The following is a 23,094-nucleotide window of genomic DNA, read 5'->3' as shown; positions in this document are numbered from 1 at the left end:
TATGTGATCAATGCCTTGCTCTTTATTCAAATGCAGACTCTGTGAAGGGAGAGCCATGTCTGTCTTAGTTCATGAATTTATCCCCTATCAGAAGAGCACCCCGTGGAAGTTATGAATGATGCTGGAATGGGGCATCGTTTCATCTCTGCTGAAGGAGAATCACTCTCTCTGCATTCACTGAGTATTGGTTTGGCTGCTGTAACAAAGGAAGAATGTAATAATGAACTTATTAAAACAGTAGTTCTCTCTGAGCTTAAGGTGATAGGTCTGTCCACAAGGTCAGAGATCTGAGCTCCTTCTGTTCCTCTCCTTTATCCAACAAAGATTCATGAGGCACCTACTATGTTCTAGGCATCATTCCAGGCATTAAAGACACAGCAGTAAACAAAATAAAGGAAATCTCTGTCCTTGTGGATCTGATGTTCTAGTGTGTGTGGCCAGACAATTCAATGTGATGAAAAGTAACATGTTTAACATGCTGTATAGTGATAAGTGCTATGGGGAAAAAATCAAGCAAAGATGTGGTTAGGGAAAGTTGAGGCAGTGGATACTGTTGAAATTCTAGAGAAGGTGGTCAGAGAATATCCCACTGCAAAGATGGTATTTAAGTAAAGACCTGGAGAGGGTGAGAGAGTGACCCACATGGAGATCTGGGGAAAGGATGTCAGTAAGTACAAAGACCCTGTGGCAAGAGAGTGTCTGTACAGCAAAGCAGCCAGTTTGGCTGCAGTAGACTGATGGATGGGAGAGTGGTGGGAGCTGAGGCCAGAGACCTTATGGGTGAACAGATCACATAGAACCTTGTAGGTCATTGTAGGAACCTTGGCTTCTTGTTCTTGTAAGCAAGCAAAACTTGCCACCGCAAAATGCGTCTCTTTGACATGTGGATTATTTCAGGCTAAAAACAGGCCCCGAAGGACTCAAGAAGAACCTTTGACCTTCCTCTTAATTACCTTAAAGAATTTAGGTAGACAACTATTCTAGGAAGGGAGCTATCACCACAATGCTCTTCTTTGTATTTTTTAAACCATTAAAAAAATTGAACTATAGTTACTTTACAGTGTTTTGTTAGTTTCAGGTGCATAGCCTAGTGATTCAATTTTATACCATGGTTTGTCCTCTACGGTGGTTTTAAAAAAAGTGCTTTTGAATCTCCAAATCAAACCACAATTTGGAGCCATGCTGTATTCTTTGAAAATTCTTTAATGTTGAATGAGTGAATAAACTCTGAGAGGCTGCCTTGTTTCCTAATCTTTAGAATCTCAGGATTGGAAAGAAACAAAAATCAGGCTTGTCAGTTCTCAACCCTTTACATCTATCCGAGCTTGAACATCTTCTGTGACGGGGGGCTCACCATCTTATGCAATGGTCTGTTCCATTGCCATACAGCGCAGATGATTAGAACAGTTTTTTCTTGAGTCACTTTTTTTTTTTTCCAGTAGATCCAAGTTTTCCTCAGTATAACTAATACAAAGTAAATTTAATTAGTTTCTCCCATGACTACTTTTCTTCTGGGAAAGGGAAGAGAGGCCTATGTTATTCCATGGTGATCAGAGAGCTCCAGATGGGGAGATTTCTACGTGGGACATCAGATCCACACCATTAGGTCAGCTCTGAAAATGAAACGGGGCAAGTGAATGGCTTAGAATTAGATCACTCACTTGCTCTCTGTCTTTGGGCATGTCACCTAATAATAATACCTAATAATTTCTACAGATTATGGAATGCTTAGTATGATAGAAACTGTAATCAGATATTTACATACATTTTCTTATTTAATCCTCATATAATACTAATGGTATTATTATCTTTATTTTACAGATGAAAATAAACTTCAGAGAAATTAAATAGCCTCCTCAATGTCCCTGTGATATTATTCTATGTTTTTAAACTCCTACACTGATCTTCCTCCCTCAGTCTGCTCATGAAACAATGATAACCGATATAACCAAGACTGCCCAGGGTAAAATGGCCAGTGTCAGTCCTGAAAATCCAATAGATCTCCAAGGGCAAACAAAGGATGATACAATAGTCATCAGCAGGAAATAGGAGAAAGCCCCAGCCAAGGTCACTGAGGGCCGCCATGGGCATGATATAGATAACGGTGAGTGACCCAAGAAACCAGTAGTTTGAGATGCCATGAAGATCTGGTAATAAGCTAAAGACAGAGTTCTTAAGAGAACATAAGTGCTGTAGAGATTAAAATCCCTCCTGCCACATCAGTTCAAAGTGAAAACAAGAGAAACATCAAAAATAAATGTAAACATTGCAAAGCTCAATAAGGTCTCTTTTTTTCTGTGCCCTAGAATACACAGGAAAACATAGGACACCTGATGGATACTCAGCAGAGATAAGGTGCATTGACAGACCTACAGGGGCTACAGAACAAGCAGGTGGCGGTGGGAGAATGTTGCTAAAGAAAGTGAGACAAGGTAAGAGCCCAGTTACCATTACTGGGATGTAAGGATGTATCTGTCAAAATTTGGGGGATAAGGAGAACTGGATAGGCCACAGAGTCCAATAATGAGACTGAATTTACAGAGTGATTGAGTGGCTTCATCATAAAACATGGAGGGCTTAAGTATCCTGGGAGATAAGCATACATTTAGGTGTTGATATAGATGGCTGTGATATTACCCAGAGGAAGAGTTTGGTTTCAGTGAGTTCAGGATGATGTAGATTAATACACTTATTGATTTAGTAATAGCATTTTAGAAAAGAAGGAAATATTATAATCAATGTACATGTTGATTTTTAGGCATTTCAAGACTTCAGAAATGATAAAATACAAAACAAAAGTTTAGTGAATACTATTGTAAATATAGTAATTAGAATTATAACTCAGTTATATGGTGAAAGATTAAGACCAGAAATTTTTTTTTTTAAATAAATTTATTTATTTTAGTTGGGGGCTAATTATTTTACAATATTGTAGTAGTTTTTGCCATACATTGACATGAATCAGCCATGGGTTTACATGTGTTTCCCATCCTGAATCCCCCTCGCACCTCCCTCCCCATCCCATCCCTCTGGGTCATCCCATTGCCCCAGTCCTGAGCATTTGTCTCATGCATCAAACATGGAATGGTGTTCTGTTTCACATATGATAATATACATGTTTCAATGCTATTAAGACCAGAATTTTGAAAAAATGTGAGGCGAGGAGAAGGCTAATTATTGAATACAGTAGGAAAAAGAAGCAGATGGCATCAACTCTTCCTTTATCATTGTTCATTTATGATTCCAATTAGAGCATTTTTCTTCTTAGCGCAGATGTGTCTGATGCTGGACAGGATGGTAGAGCCTTCTCTTGAGCATCATGGTTAATGGTCTTAGGTCTTGGGTTTGGTGTCGAGATATCATCAGAACCAGATGGATGTGTCAAAGTTCAGAGGTCTAACTGAGCAGGACAGGTCCATAGTATTCTGGACTTCATTCAGAAATGAGGTTATCTCCTCAGCTCCACTCAGAAAACTTCAGGCTCTTTGCTTTAGGTTGTTTATGGTGACAAAGTGGAGGTAATGCTTGGACAGCATCTGGATTTTCTACCCGGTATAATGGGTGAAGCTTTCCAAAAAGCTTGAGGCTTACTTGGTGGAAACCACTGACATAGATTCTCCATTTCTGATGGTTCTTAAGGTGAGAGGGAGGGAGAGCAATGTGAGAAATGGGGATGGAAATGGGAAATAAGAACAGGAGGGCATGACCATTACCATCACTTCCATTTTAAGATAAACATCCTAAGATAAACACATTCTAATCAAATAGAAAGTATGTCAATGGAAGTGCCACTTGGATGCTATCCTGTTGCTAAGGTTACTTCAGAGATAGAAAAATTTCAAGCAGATTATTGGTATGTGGCCCTGAAGACCTTAAATTACAAACAGAAAACTTAACTAGTAAGATAATACTGTATTATATTACCATTTCACACAGTTCAATTTTCTTAATATCAATAGCATAAATTTCAATTATCATAAAATTAGTGTCTGAGTGGGCAAGAAACACATCTCTGCAAGGAAATGTTATTGCAATAATTGTTAATATAAGGGGGGTGGTGGTTTCAAGCTCTTCTGTGTGGCTCAAAGTTGCCTTCTTTTCAGTAATGTAAATGCTAAGCAGATTTCCTTCTTCCCTAATGAGAGAAATTTAAATCTAATTAAAATAGGGAAACTTCACTTGGTCTCATATCGCGATTGAGACACTGGGCATGTGTGAGGGGTTCCATGTAGCAGGCAGGCTGCATTTTTTTACAGTAGAGGAGTCAGAGACTTGTGTGATGAAGTTGAGGATTTTAGTCTATTTTTAGTGTTTTGATGAACATTCTCATCAAGTGAGTCTCTGAGTGTCTGCAGTGAAGTTGCATCTAAACCAAGATGCCAAGGTAAGAAAATATGGGATTATAGAGAGGGCACTTTGAGGTCCTGGCTTTATAATCATCACAGAAAAACAAGCAAGACATTCAATAACAAACCAATAATCTTCTGGAAGCTTGAACTTTTTAATTCAGAGAGAGAAGTAAAGGAGGAAAAGGCACTGAGGGAAGAAGAGAGCATGAAAAGAATAGGGACTATGGGTGTGAGTGTGCAAAGAGCAGATAAATAACAATTCTTAGATTTTCCTACTTTTAAGTTAGGAGCAAAATCTATAAAATGACAAAAATCTCTTTCTTGTTCTTTTGGGAGTGCAATCAGATGTCTATTTATGCTGATTAACATTATGAGTATCTTATATTTCACAAGGTCTCTAAAAGTCTTCTTTAATTCAAGGTAAGACATAAGACACCCACAAGCTATTCTTGATGAGGATTCAAAGAAGCTGTGCACCTATTCAAAATACAATGGGCTCAGGCAGAACGCTGTGCTACAATATCAATTATCCTCACTGAATAGGATCTCTGCCCCCTTTTTGTGTGTCTTTGTGGAATAAGAATATACGTTGCCCTTATTAATCCTACAGAATTACTTTTTTCCTGCTTCTTAGGAAATCTAGCAAATGCAGACAGTTTCAGCGAGTTAACAAAAAAATCTAATTTCCACTTGAGCAGGTCAGCAGAAAAAAAAAACTGCAGTAGCTTGTGTTGATGAATATTTTATAAGCTCTACTATCTAATAAAGGATGTATTTAAAAATGGGCAGGATGCTGGTTAAGAAAATGTCTTTTTATTTAATTATTATGTAGATAAAAGTTAAGTATTGGTACGATGAAAGAATAAACCAGACCACAGACAAGTTTGATTTTGGGTCTTTAGACTTTTCATTTTATTTCACCATAGATCTTCCATCATGGCTGTAAGTGCTAACTTGTACAATCGGTGAGACCACGGGGGTGATTATAGAGCTTGAGTCTTGTGGAGATTATTTAGTGGCCTCAATGGACAAGAGAAATCTTTAAAAAGCTTCTGATTAGCACCCCCAGTCAATGGAATTGCAAACCTTATTATTTGAGTAAGGGCCAGAAAAGTACAGGCCAGTATAACCCCAAAATGACAGCTTGGCAGTATTTGGAGAATCTTACCACAGAGTTCAGAATTACACATATCATGATCTATAATAATAATAATGACAATGATGGTGACAACAGCAACCCTAAAAATAGCAGCAATCATTTATTGAGCACTTACTATGTGCCAGGCATCATGCTAAGTGCCTTACATGCATCATTTCTTCCAGCCTTCACAATAACTCCATGAGATAGGTACTGTTATCATGCTCATTTGATGCTTAAGGAAAATGAGACTTATAAGTGCTTATCTAGCAAGTGATTGAGTTGACTCTAAAGCCAAGAGGCTTTGCTGGAATGGATGTCCACAATCCCACCTCTTGTTTCAAACCATAGTTTTTTGAAATGTCCAATGGAAGGATAACAAATGCTCATAAAAGAAACTGTTACACTAACTTTGCCATCAGCTGCACACTCCTTAGGTCTTTAAGAGGAGCCATACCAGATCTCTCTAGCCAATGGAATTATGGAAGTTATGTATAGTAGGAAATAGCTGATGAGGTGTTAGGTGTCCTGAGTTCTAGCACTAACTCCATCCATAACAAGCTGTGTGACCTTGTCAAATCACTTCACCTCTCTCATTCTTAGTGGTTTATTCTTGAAAGTGATGATTATAATATTCGCTCTCCCTCCTTGCGAGGTTGTGCTGAGGAACAAATGTGATAATGTACCTGAAAGCTCTTGGAAGAGCTTCAAGTGTTATGTAAATGAAAGGTGGTAATTAAAAACCTCCAGAGAAGGGCAGCCTATCTTAGTCATCAATTATCATGTTTTCTTCCTTGTCAAGAAACCTGTATTTTTCATGCTTCTTGGGGGTATAGATAGCTCTGTGCAAAATTTTTGTTTGGGGAATGTGTGAAGAAAAGGATCATTCTGACAGCTCAAAACCTATTTATGATAAGAAATAACCACATATAAATTGATGAAACCAAAGGCAGATGCATTCTAATGTGAAATTGTGAAAATTCATACCTCCATTTATTGGTTTTTACATTTAGTTGTAAGAAGATGGAATATTTAACTGTCATAACACACATAAAACCCAACTCTTTAAATAAGAAAGTGGTATAGAAATTGAATTCTTACTGAGAAAAACAGCAAAAGACTTCGGGGGAAAAATATGAAAACTATGAACACCAGAAAGCTTGGACTGTTCTCAAGCTTTGGAAACTTGGGTGTGGAGATGTATCTGAGAAGTTTGAATCCATTCTTTGCTCATGTTATATTTTTGATGAAATTCAGTTATGTTCCTGAATAAAAACCAAACCTAAACCAGAAAGGAGCATTGCTTCCAAGATGGTGGTACGGCACTGTGGAACATCTCAGCCTAAAGCTTCAGGAAGATCTGGGGAGTAATTCCAATTCTGCTGGATACAAGGTGCTGAATAACCTGTCTAAGTTTCTGTTTCTACCCAACTACCGCATGTACCATCCAATGTCCTAGGCATTATGTTACTAGACAGACCCACAATATAACCTGAGTAATGAAAACTTAGCCAATGTAGTATTCATGTCTAAGTGCCATGGAAGTTCTGAATTCTTCCTCCCTAACTTTCTGTCAGCACAGATAAATAGGGACATGTACTAGTCTCAGCTTTATCTCCTCATGTTTTTCTTTATTTTTCTTGCTGAAGGTATTCAAGGAAAGCAAACTGGGTGGTGTGGGTTCTTAAGAATTTGTAATCAGATAAAGGCAAGACAATATCTGGAAAATCAGGATTTGACAGGAAAGGAACTCGAAAATTCACCACTTTAAATGTGTTGAGGCATATTGAATGAGTCTCAAATGACTGAGTAGGTTAGACTTTTCACAAATGCCAATGGCATGGCACTGAAGTTAATGCATGTGCATATCCTTAATTAGTTTCAAAGAAACTGTGTGTATCAGGAAAGTGCTAGGGAGCCTGCAACTTTTGATATACAGCTGTCCAAAACTTGCCAAAAAGTTGACCTAAATCATGTTTATGTTATTGAATAGTCTGAATTCTGTAATTTACTCTCAAATTTAAGTTAGACCATCAGAGAGCCTTAACTTAGACCAGTTGGCCCCCTCATAAAGTTTGGTTTTAGTTTTGTGGCTGTTCAGTTGCTAAATTGTGTCCAACTCTTTGCAACCCCATGGACTGCAGCACACCAGGCTTCCCCGTCCTTCAGTATCTCCTGGAGTTTGCTAAAACTCATGTTCATTGAGTAGGTGATGCTATCCAACCATCCCATTCTCTGTTGTTCCTGCTCTTCCGGCCCTCAGTCTTTCCCAGCATCAGGGTCTTTTCTTTTTTTTTTTGCTAGATTTTAGTTTAGCATCATGCTGAAGACCCCAACCGTGGCCTGTTAGGAATGGGGTAACACAGCAGGAGGTGAGTGGTGGGCCAGAGAGTGAAGGTTCATCTGCTGTTCCCCATTGGTCGCATTACTGCCCGAATCATCCTCCCTGCACCCCAGCCCATGGAAAAACCGCCTTCCACAAAACCAGTCCCTGGTGCTAAAAAATAATTGGAGACTGTGGCTATAGACCTCTGGGAAGCCCAGACCTCTAACAGAAAGTGTTAACCGACATGGTCCATGAAGTACACCACTATATTTGTGTTAGGGGTCCTGTCCCTCTCAGAGATAAGCCTGACTATGTTCTTGCAACTCTCAAATCTCTCTTCTGTGCTGTGAGCAGAGAGATTTTTCTAATAATTGTGTCTAATCATGCTATTCTCCTACACAATAATTTTAATTGCTTCTAGACTACTTGCAGAACCAAATCTAAGTTTCTTCTCAAAGCATTCAAAATCCTTCTTGAAGTGGCTTCATATTACCTGCCTAGCCTCTTAAGCCCCTGCTCTGGCAATACTGAACGTTCAAACACCATTCCTTCAGCTTGCAGTGTTCTTCCCTCATTTGTCTTCTGAATTACCCACTCTCAAAGCCTCAGCTCAGCATCTTCTGTAGAATGTTGACTCCCCCAAGTTGACTTTAGAGCTACTTTGCCTGCTTCAGTCCCAATTCAAGCAACACTTATACTGTCTTGTAATTGTGTTTTTGTTTCATTTCATTTTGTTGATCTGGATCCCCTCTACAGCATGCTTCTGAAAGGCAGGATCAGTTTCCCATTCACACCCCTAAGACACCAGTGCCTACCACAGCATTCAAGCCATTGTTACTGCTTGTTTTCTCCCAGTTACAAGCAAGTTGTCGCCTTCCCCTCTTTCTTTTCTCTCCTGGTCCTCATCTTAAAAATGGCTTTTTAATAATCTCGGTCAAGGGATGGAAGCAGTTGGAAGAGCAGCTTTGACACATTCTGAGCTATTGTTTCAAAGAGAGGTAGTCCTCTGATGGAAGTACTTGTCCAAAAATTCACCTCTGTTCTGATTTTGTGTGACATTTCCTATCATGTAGAACATGATTAGCTGCCTTTTCAAGTGCTTCTTCAGGCGAAGTCTATTAATGAGATTTTGTTTAGTCCAGTGTGAGTCAGAGCCAAACATGTTTGCTCACAGATGCGCATTAAAAGAATAGGGTTTGACTGGTAAGTGGCAGCCCAATCTTTAGGGCTGAGATAATTTTCCAAAGCTGATTTTCTTAGTGTTCAGCAAAGTGGAATGTAATTTTAATTTGCAAGGAGGACTTTGGCTTCCATGAAACATAACTATCAGCTTTTTCTCAAAGAATTTCTTCACATTGATGCCAGGGGGGTCGAATGGAATAGTTAGAGATACAAACAAATTTAATAAAAAGGAGGCCCTGAACAAATTAAAATTTCTGAAATTTCCTTTGACAAAAATGTTCAGCCAGTATTCTTGTTTAATGATGTCCAAATACTCATTTAGTATGAATGTAAGAGCAGAACATCACAGGCATGTATATTTTAAGATATTACAAAGCCAAAATGAATAAAATTTTAGCTCACCAAGCAGTCAAAGGCATCAAAGATGTTTATCTACTTGCTGAAGATACTTTATGTGGAGGGTTCAAATGGGCAAAACTTTTTAATTGGTTCACTTCTCCAGTGGAACACATAAAAAGTTTATGGAGGCAACAATTCAATAGGCACTGCCGCACCAGAGCATAGCATCAACTATTTATAACTCAGCCTGCCAACCAGACATGCAGCCACGTCAGAATGAGATATAAAAATTCACCAAGTGAGTAGGTTTTCATTAACCATTCATTTCCTTTTGTAAAATTGAAGGCCATATAACTAATTCTCTCACCTCAGTCTTCTTACATAGCACCACCTGGGAAGCCCTATATAAAAATTACATGTAAGTAAATGTACTATTAGGGGTGTCCCAGATGGCTCAGTGGTAAAGAATCTGCCTGTCAATGCAGAAGACGTAGGATTGATCCCTAATCTGGGAAGATCCCTTGGAGAAGGAAATGGCAACCTACTCCAGGATTCTTGCCTGGGAAAACCCCACGGACAGAGGAGCCTGGTGGGCTCCATGGGGGTGTGAAGAGTAGGACACAACTTAGCAGCAACAGTGAAAACAAGTGTACTATTTAGGTACCCAGTGTAATAGAAAGCTGATTGATTCCAGTGCAAATAAATGAACAATATAATAAACTCATGGATGATATGATTCTCTGTTCCCTGCCCTTTTTTCCTTCTTCCAGTCCTACGGTTCCTCTGAACTGTCAGTAGGAGGGGTCACAGGGATAGCAGCCAGCCCAGTATTCTCATTTCTAATGCTTCCCCAGGACATTTATTAGTAACTGCAGAGTTGGGAGGAATAGTTTAGGGATACTCAGCCACATATATACAAAGATGAGCAAGGGCGAGGTCTCCTGATAATCTATGGAACTGAGGGCTTTACTGACACTTCACAAGTGGTGTAGAACTCAGATCCATGAAGACATTGTTTTGCTACAGAATAACCTTGGGAACATGAGTTTGTTGAGTTTTTTCCTACTTTTTTTTTTTTTTTAAACAAAGAGGGAAGGCAAGGTAATGGAAAGGTTGGCATTATAAAAGTCAACAGACGATAGTGTGAACTTGGGAGCAGTATTCCTTTTCACAGTGAAAACTACCTGATGAATGCTATTGTTATGTCTCTTTCACCTTAGAGTTTCACCTGTTTAGTTTTTGGGAGGAAGGTGACTTTGACCTCATGGTACAATTAGCCCAAGGGGATTGGAGCTTTGCTGGAGGGAAAGGGGCAAGAGTGGGTCTCAGTATTGTGGATGAAGAATGTCACCTTCCATATCATAGTATCATCACCTTCCATAGTAAATGATGTTGCTTGCATCAAACAGTCAGCCACTGCAGTCACCTCCCCCACCCCGACTGTGTACCCTTAGGGGATGCAGGATGGAGGAAATCAGGATGCGGGCCCTAGATAGTTATGGTGCATATCAAAGGAATGAGTTCAGTGAGCCCAGACTCTTGCATCTTCCCATACAAAGAAAAATGCTAAGTCCATTAACTTCAGATCTCTAGTTTTTCTTTAATTAACAGTAGTCTTTTGATGTTCGAACTACCTGGCTTTTGTTGAAAAGACTCCAATATATCCTGGTTCCTTCCTTACCTCTTCAAAACGGCCCCTCAGAGCTGAGAGGCAGTGTCTCCTGAGCTTAAGACCTCAATACATCTGCCGAATAAAACATAATTTTCAATTTTTACGTTGTTCATTTTTTTCAGTCAACAGTGTTAAAGTTAATAGAAATCAGAGTCAGTATCTCCCTTAGATGACATCAATATCCACAGACCAACAGACCTTATCCTATGACTCTTTTCTTCTGAGTGTAATAAGGGCTTCTAATGAGTTTTATGAGGAGTTTAGATGAGGATTGATTTCTGTCACACGCCCTGCTTGGCTGCTGGGGTTTCTCAGAGAATTGCCTGCTTGTGTCCAGCACACGATGTCACGAAATGTTTTGTGTTCAAGAAATGTGCTGGAGAAGTGATGCAATGGCGATTAACAGACTCCTCCTGCTTCCTGTCCTAAACGATCTGCCGTGGGGGTGAGATGAACATGGCAGGACTATCCTACTCTGCAAGGAGGGGCTGAGGTTCAGAGGATATTTGTTGGGCATTATAGTTAGTAAAGATTATAATCATCACAACCAAAATAACCAGCACTTATTGAGCACCTACTGTATGCTGAGTTCTTTGTGGGCAAATTTACATACAGTATCGCATCATTATATGGAATCATTATCACCCAGGGAGCTCAGCATCACAAACCTCACTGTATGGAAAAGTGAGGTTCAGAGATCTTAAGTCATGCATCCAAATCACACAGTGAGTAAAGGGGAAGCAGGGATTTGTTGGGGAGGAAGACATTTTCCTCTACTCTTCTAGCTTCTTCTGACTGGGCCCTGTGGTGACAAGGGAACAGAGAGAGGACCTTTTTTTTTTTCTTTTAAAGATGTTTTACTGTTTATTTAACCACTCTCTGTTTTTGAATTTCTTCTTTTTTTTTTTAATTAAAATTTTGTTTCGTTGCTGTAGTTTAGTCACTAAAGTGAAAGTGAAAGTTGCTCAGTTGTGTCCCACTCTTTGGGACTCCATGGACTGTCCATGGAATTCTCCAGGCCAGAATACTGGAGTGGGTAGCCGTTCCCTTCTCCAGGGGATCTTCCCAACCCAGATATCAAACCCAGGTCTGCCGCATTGCAGGCAGATTCTTTACCAGCTGAGCCACCAGGCAAGCCCAAGAATACTGGAGTGGGTTGCCATTCCCTTCTCCAGGGGATATTCCTGACCCAGGGATCAAATCCTCATCTTCTGCATTGGCAGGCAGATTCTTTACCACTGAGATACCATATAGTTGTCTTACAATGTTGTGTTAGTTTCAGATGTATAGCAAAGTGATTCAGTTACACATATACATATATCTATTATTTTCCAGCTTCTTTTCCCATATAGATTATTACAGAGTATTGAGTAGAGTTCCCTGAGCTATACAGTAGGTCTTTGTTGATTATCTATTTTATATATAGTAATGTATGTATGTTTGTTCCAAACTCCTAATTTATCCCTACTCCCTGCCCCTGTTTTCCCTTTGGTCACCATAAGTTTGTTTTAGGAGTCTGTGAATCTGTTTCTGTTTAGTAAATAAATTCATTTGTATTGTTTTTTAAGATTTCACATATAAGTTATGTCATATGATATTTATCATTTTCTGTCTGACTTACTTCACTTAGGATGATAATCTCTCGGTTCATCCATGTTGCTGCAAATGGCATTATTTCATTCTTTTTATGGCTCAGTAATATTCATTGTATATATCTACCACAGCTTTATCCATTGAGAGGACTCTGATCTTTAGGCCCTGTTCCCTTCACCACATCTAGCTCATATTCTCTGCAGGTGTTTCTGGTGATAGCTCTATTCCAGGAACAGGCCTTTTATGGAGCAAGTCTCCTGGCCCAATGAAGCACATAGAAGCCAGAACTATGGCACAGGCTTTTGAGAAAAGAAAGAGCTTTATTAAGAGGTTGATGGCCTTAGGAGATACAGCTCAAATCTGTCTCCCCAATTCGGAGTTTAAAGCAGAAATTTAAGGGGTAAGGGATTTTCAAACTTGGAAGCTGATTGGCTAGTCTAGAATCAGTCCATAAGCTACTTGCACTGCTAGAAGCAGATTTTCCTTATTGAAGGACTTATTTCTTTGTAATGGAGAAGGAAATGGCAACCCATTCCAGTGTTCTTGCCTGGAAAATTCCACAGACAGAGGAACCTGATAGGCTACAGTCCATGGGGCTGCAAAGAGTTGGACATGACTGAGCGACTAACATTCTCTTTGTAAAAGGTTCTGGTGACAATATTTCTATTCTTTGAGCTCGGTATACTGGAGATTCTTGATTCTGGGGTGATCTGGGAGACAGAGGTTCCTGTCTTGCACATGAGCAGTACTGTCTTTGTAAAATAACTCAAAGTTTGGTTAAACAACAGCCTATTTAAGGAGGCAAAACCAGTTTAAGCTGTTTTACATGCAGTTTCAGGTCCTGTGTCTGAATTGTTTTAGGCAGTTAGGGGAAAGGTCAAAGTTTCTTCCTGAGTCATTTGGGCCTTGATTGTTTTCAGCTAAAATAATTTGCATGCTAGTGACTAATTGGTATCACTGACTCGATGGACTTGAGTTTGGGTAAACTCCGGGAGTTGGTGATGGACAGGGAGGCCTGGCATGTTGCAGTCCATGGGGTCGCAAAGAGTTAGACACGACTGAGCGACTGAACTGAACTGCAAGAGACTAATTAGGGTGGCAGGTTTTGCTTCCCTAAGATTCAAGCCAAGCCTGTCAGCATCCTGCCTCACAGCGCTGCCTCCTTTTGTGGGGAGTCCCTGCCCATGTGCCCTTGGCTCTCTTGGAGGCACCAGTGTGGAAGTTCCTTTACCTGCTGGTGGCTCCCTGCAGCTCTCTGACCTCGGGTATTCTCTGGTCGCTGAAAGTGTGTTTCGTTAGGACGCTGGGCAGGCCAGAAGTCCTGAGGGATTCATGCTCCAGGAGCAGCCCTCAACCACTGAGGTTTAGAAACCGGAAAGATTTAATGCCTTGTTTCCTTGCCCTTCAGCAATTTCGAGGTCTTAGAAAAGACAACTGTTTAGAGAGTCCCTTGTGGGATACAGTCTGGGTTGCCCACAGAGTAATCCCTCATTAACCCCCTTTCGCAGATACTCCTTCCTCTTCTTGTTTTCCCCACTAGCTCAAGGTGTTTTCTGAGATCAGCTCCCCAGTATTCCCTCCATCCAAGACCCAAATTAAGACAACTAGGTACCCCCCAGGGAGTCTTCTGTCTGCTGGTTAATGACAGAATCATGCATTATTTAGAATGAAAAATTAAGACAGATGAGAAAGACTCATTGCATATGTCTAAAGACACTGGGAGCTCTGCAACCTAGCTGTCACTTTTGTACACAGACAGAACACTTTTAAAACAGCTCAGATGTTCCTGCTGTTCAGTGCAACGGCTTCATGAAAAATATTTTCCCAAGTGTTTATGCAGGTCTCTAAGCCAACAGATTTCAGAATTAGGCCTTCAAGTTGACTAATAATGTGGGAGAAGCTTAGAAGTAATAAAATAAAGTTTAGACATGACCATGTGCCACAGAAATGCTCCCTCAAACCAGAGACTGAATTAGAAATGATATGAAGAAAAATGAGCTTGCTACATCTCATTAGGGAGGTACTGCTAGATTTGCATTTTTGTTTAATACTCAAATGCTGCCACATTATAGCTGAGTCATGACTTCAACTTCCTTTAACAAATTAAAATGAGATTGGGTAAACAGACATCTAGAATACCAGCAAGCATTAACGAGAGTCTGAAAATGGTGCTGGTGATCATAATCCTTGCCTATGGAGCAGTGTGCTGTGAGCATCCAATTTCCTTCTGATTCTTTAAATTTGTCGTTTTTATTAAGTAATATAAATTTAAGTGATATTTCATTAGTTGGGATACACGGGGATATATGTAAGGAAGAAAAATTGGTTAAAAAAAGATCACAGGTAATGACACCAATGTCCCACTGATAATGAAAAAGAAATAACTTCTTCTGTGATTCCTAGTTTCCTATCATTATCAGAGAAGGAATATTGCCAACATTCAGCATCATATTCCAAATAGAACTTATCCTCTACTGATGAGATAATAGTTCATTTACACCCAAGATTATAATGCAGTTTGGAATCATACTTTCCCTTTCAATTTTCTTTCGTCTTCCAATATCATTAGGTTCACAGTTAGTTATAAAGGAGATTTATTGTTTTAAAACATCATCTTGTTTTCTTCTTTTCTGCTAACGAGTTGTATAAAATAAGTATGATTTTCCAAATGTTCGTTCTGAGTGTCAGAACTATACAATTTAGCAAGGAGCATCAAAGCACTATTAATGCTGCAATTTAGTGACAAAACACCTCTCAGTTTTCAAGTGCCTCTGCTATATTTCTTCATTTCAAAGGATTTATTGTTTTATTTCCTTGGCTGTAATGGTTGGGTCCTAGCATAATAGGCTTATTTTGATATTTTCTCCATGGTTTATTTCAATAATGGCTAACTCTACCTTTGAATGATGGTCAGCAAACAGGAAAACAGTGGGTGTCCCATTTTGCCTTTTCCTTTTCAGCACCTGCAATGGATCATTTCATCATTGACGACAGCGTGCGGAATCTAAATACTGACTTGGAAGAGAGTCTTTCCTCCCTCTGTTTGAGGAACACTGGGAGTACCGGGCCATCCACTCTAGTTTAAAAAAACTTTTTCTTCAAACAACCCCAAAACAAACCACAAAAGCCTGAACTTCTAAGATGTGAATCTCAGTAATGACATGGATTAGAAACAAGTGATGGACACACAAGAATACCCTTCAGGTTTAGGCAATTAAGCAGGATCCAGAGCATAGGTTGCTTTCTAATTACTGACTGAACTGGAATTTGGGTATAAATGATGGATAAACACTGCATCCTGTAGCATGGTGGGCTATAGTCCATGGGGTTGAAAAGAGTTGGACACAACTGAGCTACTAACCCTTTCACTTTCAAACGCTGCATGCTAGAATTCCTACTTCTTCGTAGTTTTCCAAGAACACTGCTCCCTGTTCCAAATGTCCTTTCCAAGAACATTGCCCTGCCAATCTCAGGATTTTAGTAGAATGTGATCTCACCATAGGCAGAGATATAATAAACGTGATACAGCCATTTGTAACTGGAAAATATATTCAGGGTGTCTATGGAGTAACATGTTTTCTAGGCTTATTTGAAGGTGGGACAGAGATATTAAACTGAAGCATTGAAGGTGGTGTTTCCTACTACCTGTTTTATGGACTTTATGCTTATACCCTGGGGAGTTTCACTGAACTGTAAATGTCTGTCTCAGGAAGGCCAGTATAAATCTCTCAGTCCCTATTGCAGTTTGCAGATCCCTCAATATCCCTTCTATTTTCATACACCCCAAATTTATAGAAGTCATGATTCTACAGGCAACAAAATTAGGTATTTAAGGATCTTTTAAATAAATTGGATATCTATGTCCAATTATTTAACTGGATATCCATTGCTTTTTAATATATATAAGATCTCAAAAGAAAATTAAAACCATCTGAAAGAAAATGTTAACAAAGAAAAAACTGAATGCTCAGACACAAATAGTTTCTTCCCTTTTGATTTGTTTTTGAAATATCATTAATCAGAAGCAATAGTGTTCTCAGAACCCACGGTGGTAACTCTACCTGGCCTGGTGGTTCAGAAACAGTCTTTAGGAGAACCAGGCATCATCCAGCTGTTGGAGGAGAATCTTTATTCCACAAATTCACTCTTTGTGATCAGTGGAAATAGCCTCCTAACTTCTTGTCATTCTTCCACCCTTGACCTGCAAACTAATCTCAACACAGCAGCCAGACGTGATCATTTAACAACATCAGATCATGTGATGCTAGTCAACACATCCAAATGGCAGCCGTTTCATTAGGAGTGAAAGCCAGGAGGCAAGTGATGAATTGCTGTACAAGTTACTGTAGAGAAAGATTTGCCAAGTGTTTTGTGGATACTTACCACATGATCTCCGGCTTTTCAACCTGAGTTAGTCATTTATTTCTCTTCTATCCAAAATCCAACTGTAAATCAATGACTTACTTCAAGTTTTTGATGACAACATTATATTAGTTGGTGTAACAGTAGTTGCTATAAGAGGTAAGTTTGAAACCTCTATGGTTCAACACTGTACAAGCTTACTTTTTATTCTGACCATGTCACGCACCTTGTGGGATCTCAGCTCCCCAACCAGGGATTGAACCTGGTACACAGCAGTGAAAGCCCAGAATCCTAACCACTAGGCCACCAGGGAATTCCTAAAGCTTACTTCTTATTGCCAGAATCCTTTGGATCTCTTCCTGGTTGGTCAGCCTTCCACATGGTCAATCAGGAACCCAGGTTCCCTCACTCTTGTGGCTCCTCCCTACTCTAGGTTCTTGGTGTCTCTCCATTCAGGTGTGAGGAAAGAAAGTTGACATATTTTGCTACAATATTTTGGCCAAAACTCACTGGTTGAAACTCAGATACTTCATTACACTTGACTACAAAGGATGTTTGAAAATACAGTGTGTGCACAAGAGGGAGAGGAAATAGATTGGTCAATCAGCTAGTAGGCTCTGCTATACCTATCTGCCATTTTTTCTGTTAGTTAGTAGACCATATAGCCTATTATTATTATTTCCTGGTTGTTTTGGTCTTGCTCATAAATAGCCATCATAATTGGATATTGTGATATATTCTTGGGTAGGCAGGAGAGGAGAAGGAGCAAGTCTCTAGAGTCAGAAATTTCTGGGTTTACATATTAGCTGGACACTTAGCTGTGTGCCTTTGGTCAAGTTATTTAACATTTTGATCATTAAGTACATCCATCCAAGAAGACATAAAATGCCAGTTTCATGAGAAGGCTGAAAAAGAAACATATCAGAAAGCAAAACAGCATCAGTGAAGAACACAGATCCTGAAGGCAGCCTGCTTGGGTTTGAATTCTGGCCGTGTCCCCTAATTTGTTAGATGATCTTGGATGAGGTTCAATTTCCTCATCTGTAAAATGGAGATCATAATACTACATACTTTATACAAGTATTGGAGGGAATTAAATGAGTTAATACATGGCATTCAGAATAGTGCATGAAACATAGAGTGTTAGCTCTCATTAGAGAGTATTTAGTGTGTCTTATAGGCTCTTATTAAGTGGTCTTCTTTCCTGGTTATTGCCTGACATGGGTTGCTCTTTTTCAGAAACTGTTATAGACTGAAAACCCCCAAAGATCTCCCAAAAGTGCTCTTCAAGGGTAAGATTTCAAGCACGTTAGTGGGATGTCAAGGAGCTGTTTGTGTAGAGCCTTGCCAAATGGCCACCTGCTTTGATTACTGCAACGTTGGTTCTGGGTCCTGGTGGTAATTGCTCAAGAGAATACATTGACTCAGAGCTCTTCCAGAATGATTAAAAAAAAATGTGTGATGTGAAGTTAAATAGCGTAGGACTCATTACCAATTTGGGTGGACAATGGCGAGGGGAGGTTATCTGGGGTGTTAGGCTCATCTAAGTAAAAGATTGCAGTCTGAAAAATTGTTTAAAGAGAAATATAATTAGAATAGTGGGACAATATAATGGGAAATCAATGCTATTAATGTAATTGCTAACTACTACATTAGAACATTTATCCAAATCTCTTCTCCTTAAAACTAAAAACATGAAATTAAGTCACCACAGTAGACAATTTGTATAGAGGGACTTGGAGATTTTGGATTACTTTGGAAAATCTGCCCAGAACGATTTGTCATTGTACCAAACATCAAGCTGGACCGTCTCAGTTTCAAGAAGAGAATGTGCATGAGAGGGCTCATGTTTTCACTCTATTCATCTCTGTCATTTTAGGTCTCATAGGCTCTGGGCATTAAGAGTTTGCTGTTTGAAATGGACTTTTTTCCTCCTACCCTTCGAAGTGTTGGTTTATTGAAAGTGGGGTTTTGGGGTCATGTCGCAAAGCTAGGATTCTGAGTGTCGTGAATACCCCCCTGGGAGAGGTGAAGAGCTTGGACCAATTTGGGATTGTTTGAAGTGAGGTGGACAGTGCAGCATTTCCTGGCAGCGAGACCAGAGGTATCACTTTAAGCTGAAGGAAATGTGACAACCCAAGTACCCTGGAGAGTGGGGTTAAAGTCCAGATGATTCTCTTTGAAGTTTTTGTTGTTGTTTTGTGGCTAAGTCATGTCCGACTCTTTGCAACTCCATGGACTGTAGCCTGCCAGGCTCCTCTGTCCATGGGATTCTCCAGGCAAGAATATTGGAGTGGGTTGCCATTTCCTTCTCCAGGTTATCTTCTTGACCCAGAGATCGAACCTGCGTCTCCAGCATCTCCTCTATTGCAGGCAGATTTTTTACCTCTGAGCCATCAGGGAAGCCCTGGTTTAATTTGAAGTATCTGGATACAGTGCAGATTCTGTCCCTTCTGTGTCAATGTGACTTTAGGAGAGTCCAGGGAGTGTCCCATTTGGGGGAATGCAAGTAGTTTGGAAGTAATGTGTCAGTCTGGGGACAAAGAGCAGGAGGCTTAGAACTCTCAATTAAATGGTGGGGATGGAGCATGTTTTCTTTTTAATTGTGGGGAAACATATATAATGTAAAATTTTCCATTTTTAAAGCATACAATTCAACAGCATTAATCACATACATAATGTTATGAAACTATTTCCAAAACTTTTCATTGTTCCAAATAGAAACTCTGTAATCATTAAGCAATGATTCTCTATTCTCTCCTCCCTCTAGCCCTTGATAACCTCTAATCTAATTTCTGTTTCTATGAAAATTAGTGAAAGTGTTAGTTGCTCAGTCATGTCTGACTCTTTGCAACCCCATGGACTACAGCCTGCCAGGCTCCATTGTCTATGGGATTTTTCAGGCAAGAATACTGGAGTGGGTTGCCATGCCCTCCCCCAGGGGATCTTCTCTACCCAGCAATCGAACAAGGTCTCCTGCATCGTAGGTGGATTCTTTACCATCTGAGCCACCAAGGTTAGGGTTAGGGTTAGGGTTCGAGTTAATGTTTGCCTAATTCCAATATTTCGTATAAATGGGATCATAAAATATTTCTCTTATTTGTCCTTTTTTTGTGTCTGAGTTATTTCAAATAGCATAGTATTTTCAGTGTTCATCCATGTTGCAACGTTTGTCAGAATCTGTTTTTTAAGGATGAAATTGTATATATATATATATACACACACACGATATGCCATGTGCTGTGTACAGTGCTTAGTCATCAGTCACATCTGGCTCTTTGTGACCCTTTGGACTGTGACCCACAAGATATATATTACATTATATAGCAGTTCAGTTCAGTCGCTCTGTTGTGTCTGACTTTTTGTGACCCCGTGGACTATAGCACACTAGGCTTCCCTGTCCATCACCAACTCTTGGAGCTTACTCAAACTCATGTCCATTGAGTCGGTGATGACATCCAACCATCTCATCCTCTGTCATCCCCTTCTCCTCTTGCCTTCAATCTTTCCCAGTATTAGGGTCTTTTCCAGTGAGTCGGTTCTTCACATCAGGTGGCCAAAGTATTGGAGTTTCAGCTTCAGCATCAGTCCTTCCAATGAATATTCAGGACTGATTTCCTTTAGGATGACTAGTTGGATCTCCTTGCTGTCCAAGGGACTCTCAAGAGTCTTCTCTAACACCACAGTTCAAAAGCATCAATTCTTCAGCACTCAGCTTTCTTTATAGTCCAACTCTCACATCCATATATGACTACTGACATGTGTATATATATAATATATATATATGTTTTTTTTACACACACACAGTAAACTGCAATTTGCTGCATTTTGTTTATCCATTCATCTGTCAATGGATAGTCAAGCTGTTTCCACATTGTGGCTACTGTGAATAATGCTATATGAACACTGGTATGGGGCTTCCCTTATAGTTCAGTCGGTAAAGAATCTGCCTGCAATGCAGGAGACCTGGGTTCAGTTCCTGGGTTGGGAAGATCCTCTGGAGAAGGAAATGACAACCCACTCCAGTCTTCTCACCTGGAGAATACCATGGACAGAGGAGCCTGGTAGCCTACAGCCCATGGGATTGCAAGAGTCGGACACGACTTAATGACTAAACCACCACATGAACACTGGTGTACAGATGTCTGTTTGAGTCTCTACTTTCAGTTCTTTGGTGTATATACCTAGGAGTGAAATTGCTGGGTCATATGGTAATTTTTGTGTGGCTTCTTGAGGAACAGCTAAACTGTTTTCCTGAAGTTGTTCTTGACACCTGAGAACATGGTGACAGGTTGCAGAGATGGGGATGAGGTCTGACACTAGGACATGGAGTGGAAGGGAGGAAACTGGACCTCAACAGCTCAGCAGAAGCCCCAGTAAGTGGTCTGGCCTGCACAGCACTTGTGTTTGTAACACATTCTCAAGCGTGGTGTGTGGACCTGTGTTGGCTTCACTTGGGTGCTGATTAGACCTGAAGCATCTCAGGGCCTGTCCCAGAAGTATTTGTTTGTTCTTCTCTATCTTAAATGTGTATGGAAATATTTCCTGGGCATCTTGTTCATGTGTGTATTCTGAGTGAAGTAGTCTGAGAGTCTGTACTTCCAACCTACTCTCAGGTGATGTTGGGCCTGCTGATCCGTGAACTATACCTTGAAGAATAAATGAGTGTCAATACTATCTGTGTATGGGAATCACCTAGTGAACTTTTCAAACATCCCAAGGCTCGAGCCCAACCACAGAGGTTCTAATGTAATTGGTTTGGGGTGGGCCCTGGCATTATTTCAGTAATGTTACTCACAAGAGTCTACCATGCAGCCAGGGTTGAGAACTTCTGGGTTTGGATGTTGTCCTGTCTCTTGCACAGGTGTCCTCCTTCCCTCCTTTCTTTCCAAACTCTCCTGCTTAAAGCTGAGTCAGACTCCCAGCTGATTTACCTCTCTAACCCCTGCTTATCATTCCCATTGCCTCCAGATGGATCTTTCTCAAGCAAGTGCCGAACAGACTGTACCCTTGCAAAAACCTTCAGTGACTCCCCATTGCCGTCCATGAATAATCAAGATCATGCACCTATCCTGTAAGGCTCTTCTTAGGGTAGCTCCAACCTACTTTTTGAGCCATGTTTCCCTCTTTACTGAACCCTGTCTCTCAGAAAGACTAAACTAACTTCTGTCCTCTGAATAGACCATGGATTTTCCTGTCTCTTTGATTTTGCTTGGGTTGACTCTCCATCTGGTTAACCTTTTCTGCATATCTGTCAATCAAGGACCATCCCTGTGTTTTACTTCCTCTATGAAAGCTTTTATTGACATTTGCAACTGATGTAATCCTTTTTCTTCTAGCACTTTGTTCTTATAGCATTTTTCTTTTTAAATTTATTTTATTGGAGGATAATTGCTTTACAATATTGGGTTGTTTTCTGCCATACATCGACATAAATCAGTCATAGATATACATATGACCCCCGCTCTTGAACCTCCCTCCTGCCTCCACCCCACCCCATCCCTCTAGGTAGTCACGGAGTACTGGGTTTGATCTCTCTGCATCATACAGCAAATTCCCACTGATTATCTATTTTACATATGGTAATATGTAAATAGTATCAATGCTACTCTCTCAGTTTATCTCACTTTCTCCTTCCCTTGGCTTCCCTGGTGGCTCAGTGGTAAAGAATCCACCTGCCAATGCAGGAGATGAAAAGAAACTCAGGTTCAATCTTTGGGTCAGGAAGATGCCCTGTAAGAGGAAATGGTAACCCACTCCAGTATTCTTGCCTGGAAAATTCCATGGACAGAGGAACCTGGTGGGCTACAGTCCATGTGGTCTCAAAGAGTTGGACACGGCTGAGTGACTGAGCAGGAGCACTCCTTTCCTCACTGTGTCCACAAGTCTGTTCTCTGGGTCTTCGTCTCTACTGCTGCCCTGCAAATAGGTTCATCAGTACCATCTTTCTGGATTCTATATATATGCACTAATATACCATATTTATTTTTCTCTTTCTAATTGTCTTATAGCATTTCCCCCCTTGTATTTCTGTGATTTACATTCTGCTCTCATCCTTCTTATTGGACTGCAAACTCTCTGAGGGCATGTCTCTTCTTTCTTTTTTTTTTTTTTTTTAATAAATTTATTTATT

General features: G+C 40.1%; 1 long non-coding RNA gene across 1 annotated transcript in view; it reads left to right on the top strand.

The window, feature by feature from the left end:
- Positions 1-23,094, top strand: part of LOC145546965 (uncharacterized) — a 473,665-nt gene that overhangs the window by 292,849 nt on the left and 157,722 nt on the right. Inside the window, exon 5 of the long non-coding RNA XR_014083422.1 lies at positions 2,307-2,432. This is a non-coding gene — a long non-coding RNA (uncharacterized LOC145546965). The remainder of the gene's footprint in view (positions 1-2,306; positions 2,433-23,094) is intronic.

The sequence above is a fragment of the Giraffa tippelskirchi genome, chromosome 4, assembly GCF_054371585.1.
Source record: "Giraffa tippelskirchi isolate mGirTip1 chromosome 4, T2T-mGirTip1v1.2.pri, whole genome shotgun sequence".
NCBI lineage: Eukaryota > Metazoa > Chordata > Mammalia > Artiodactyla > Giraffidae > Giraffa > Giraffa tippelskirchi.
This window is presented reverse-complemented; position numbering and strand designations above follow the sequence as displayed.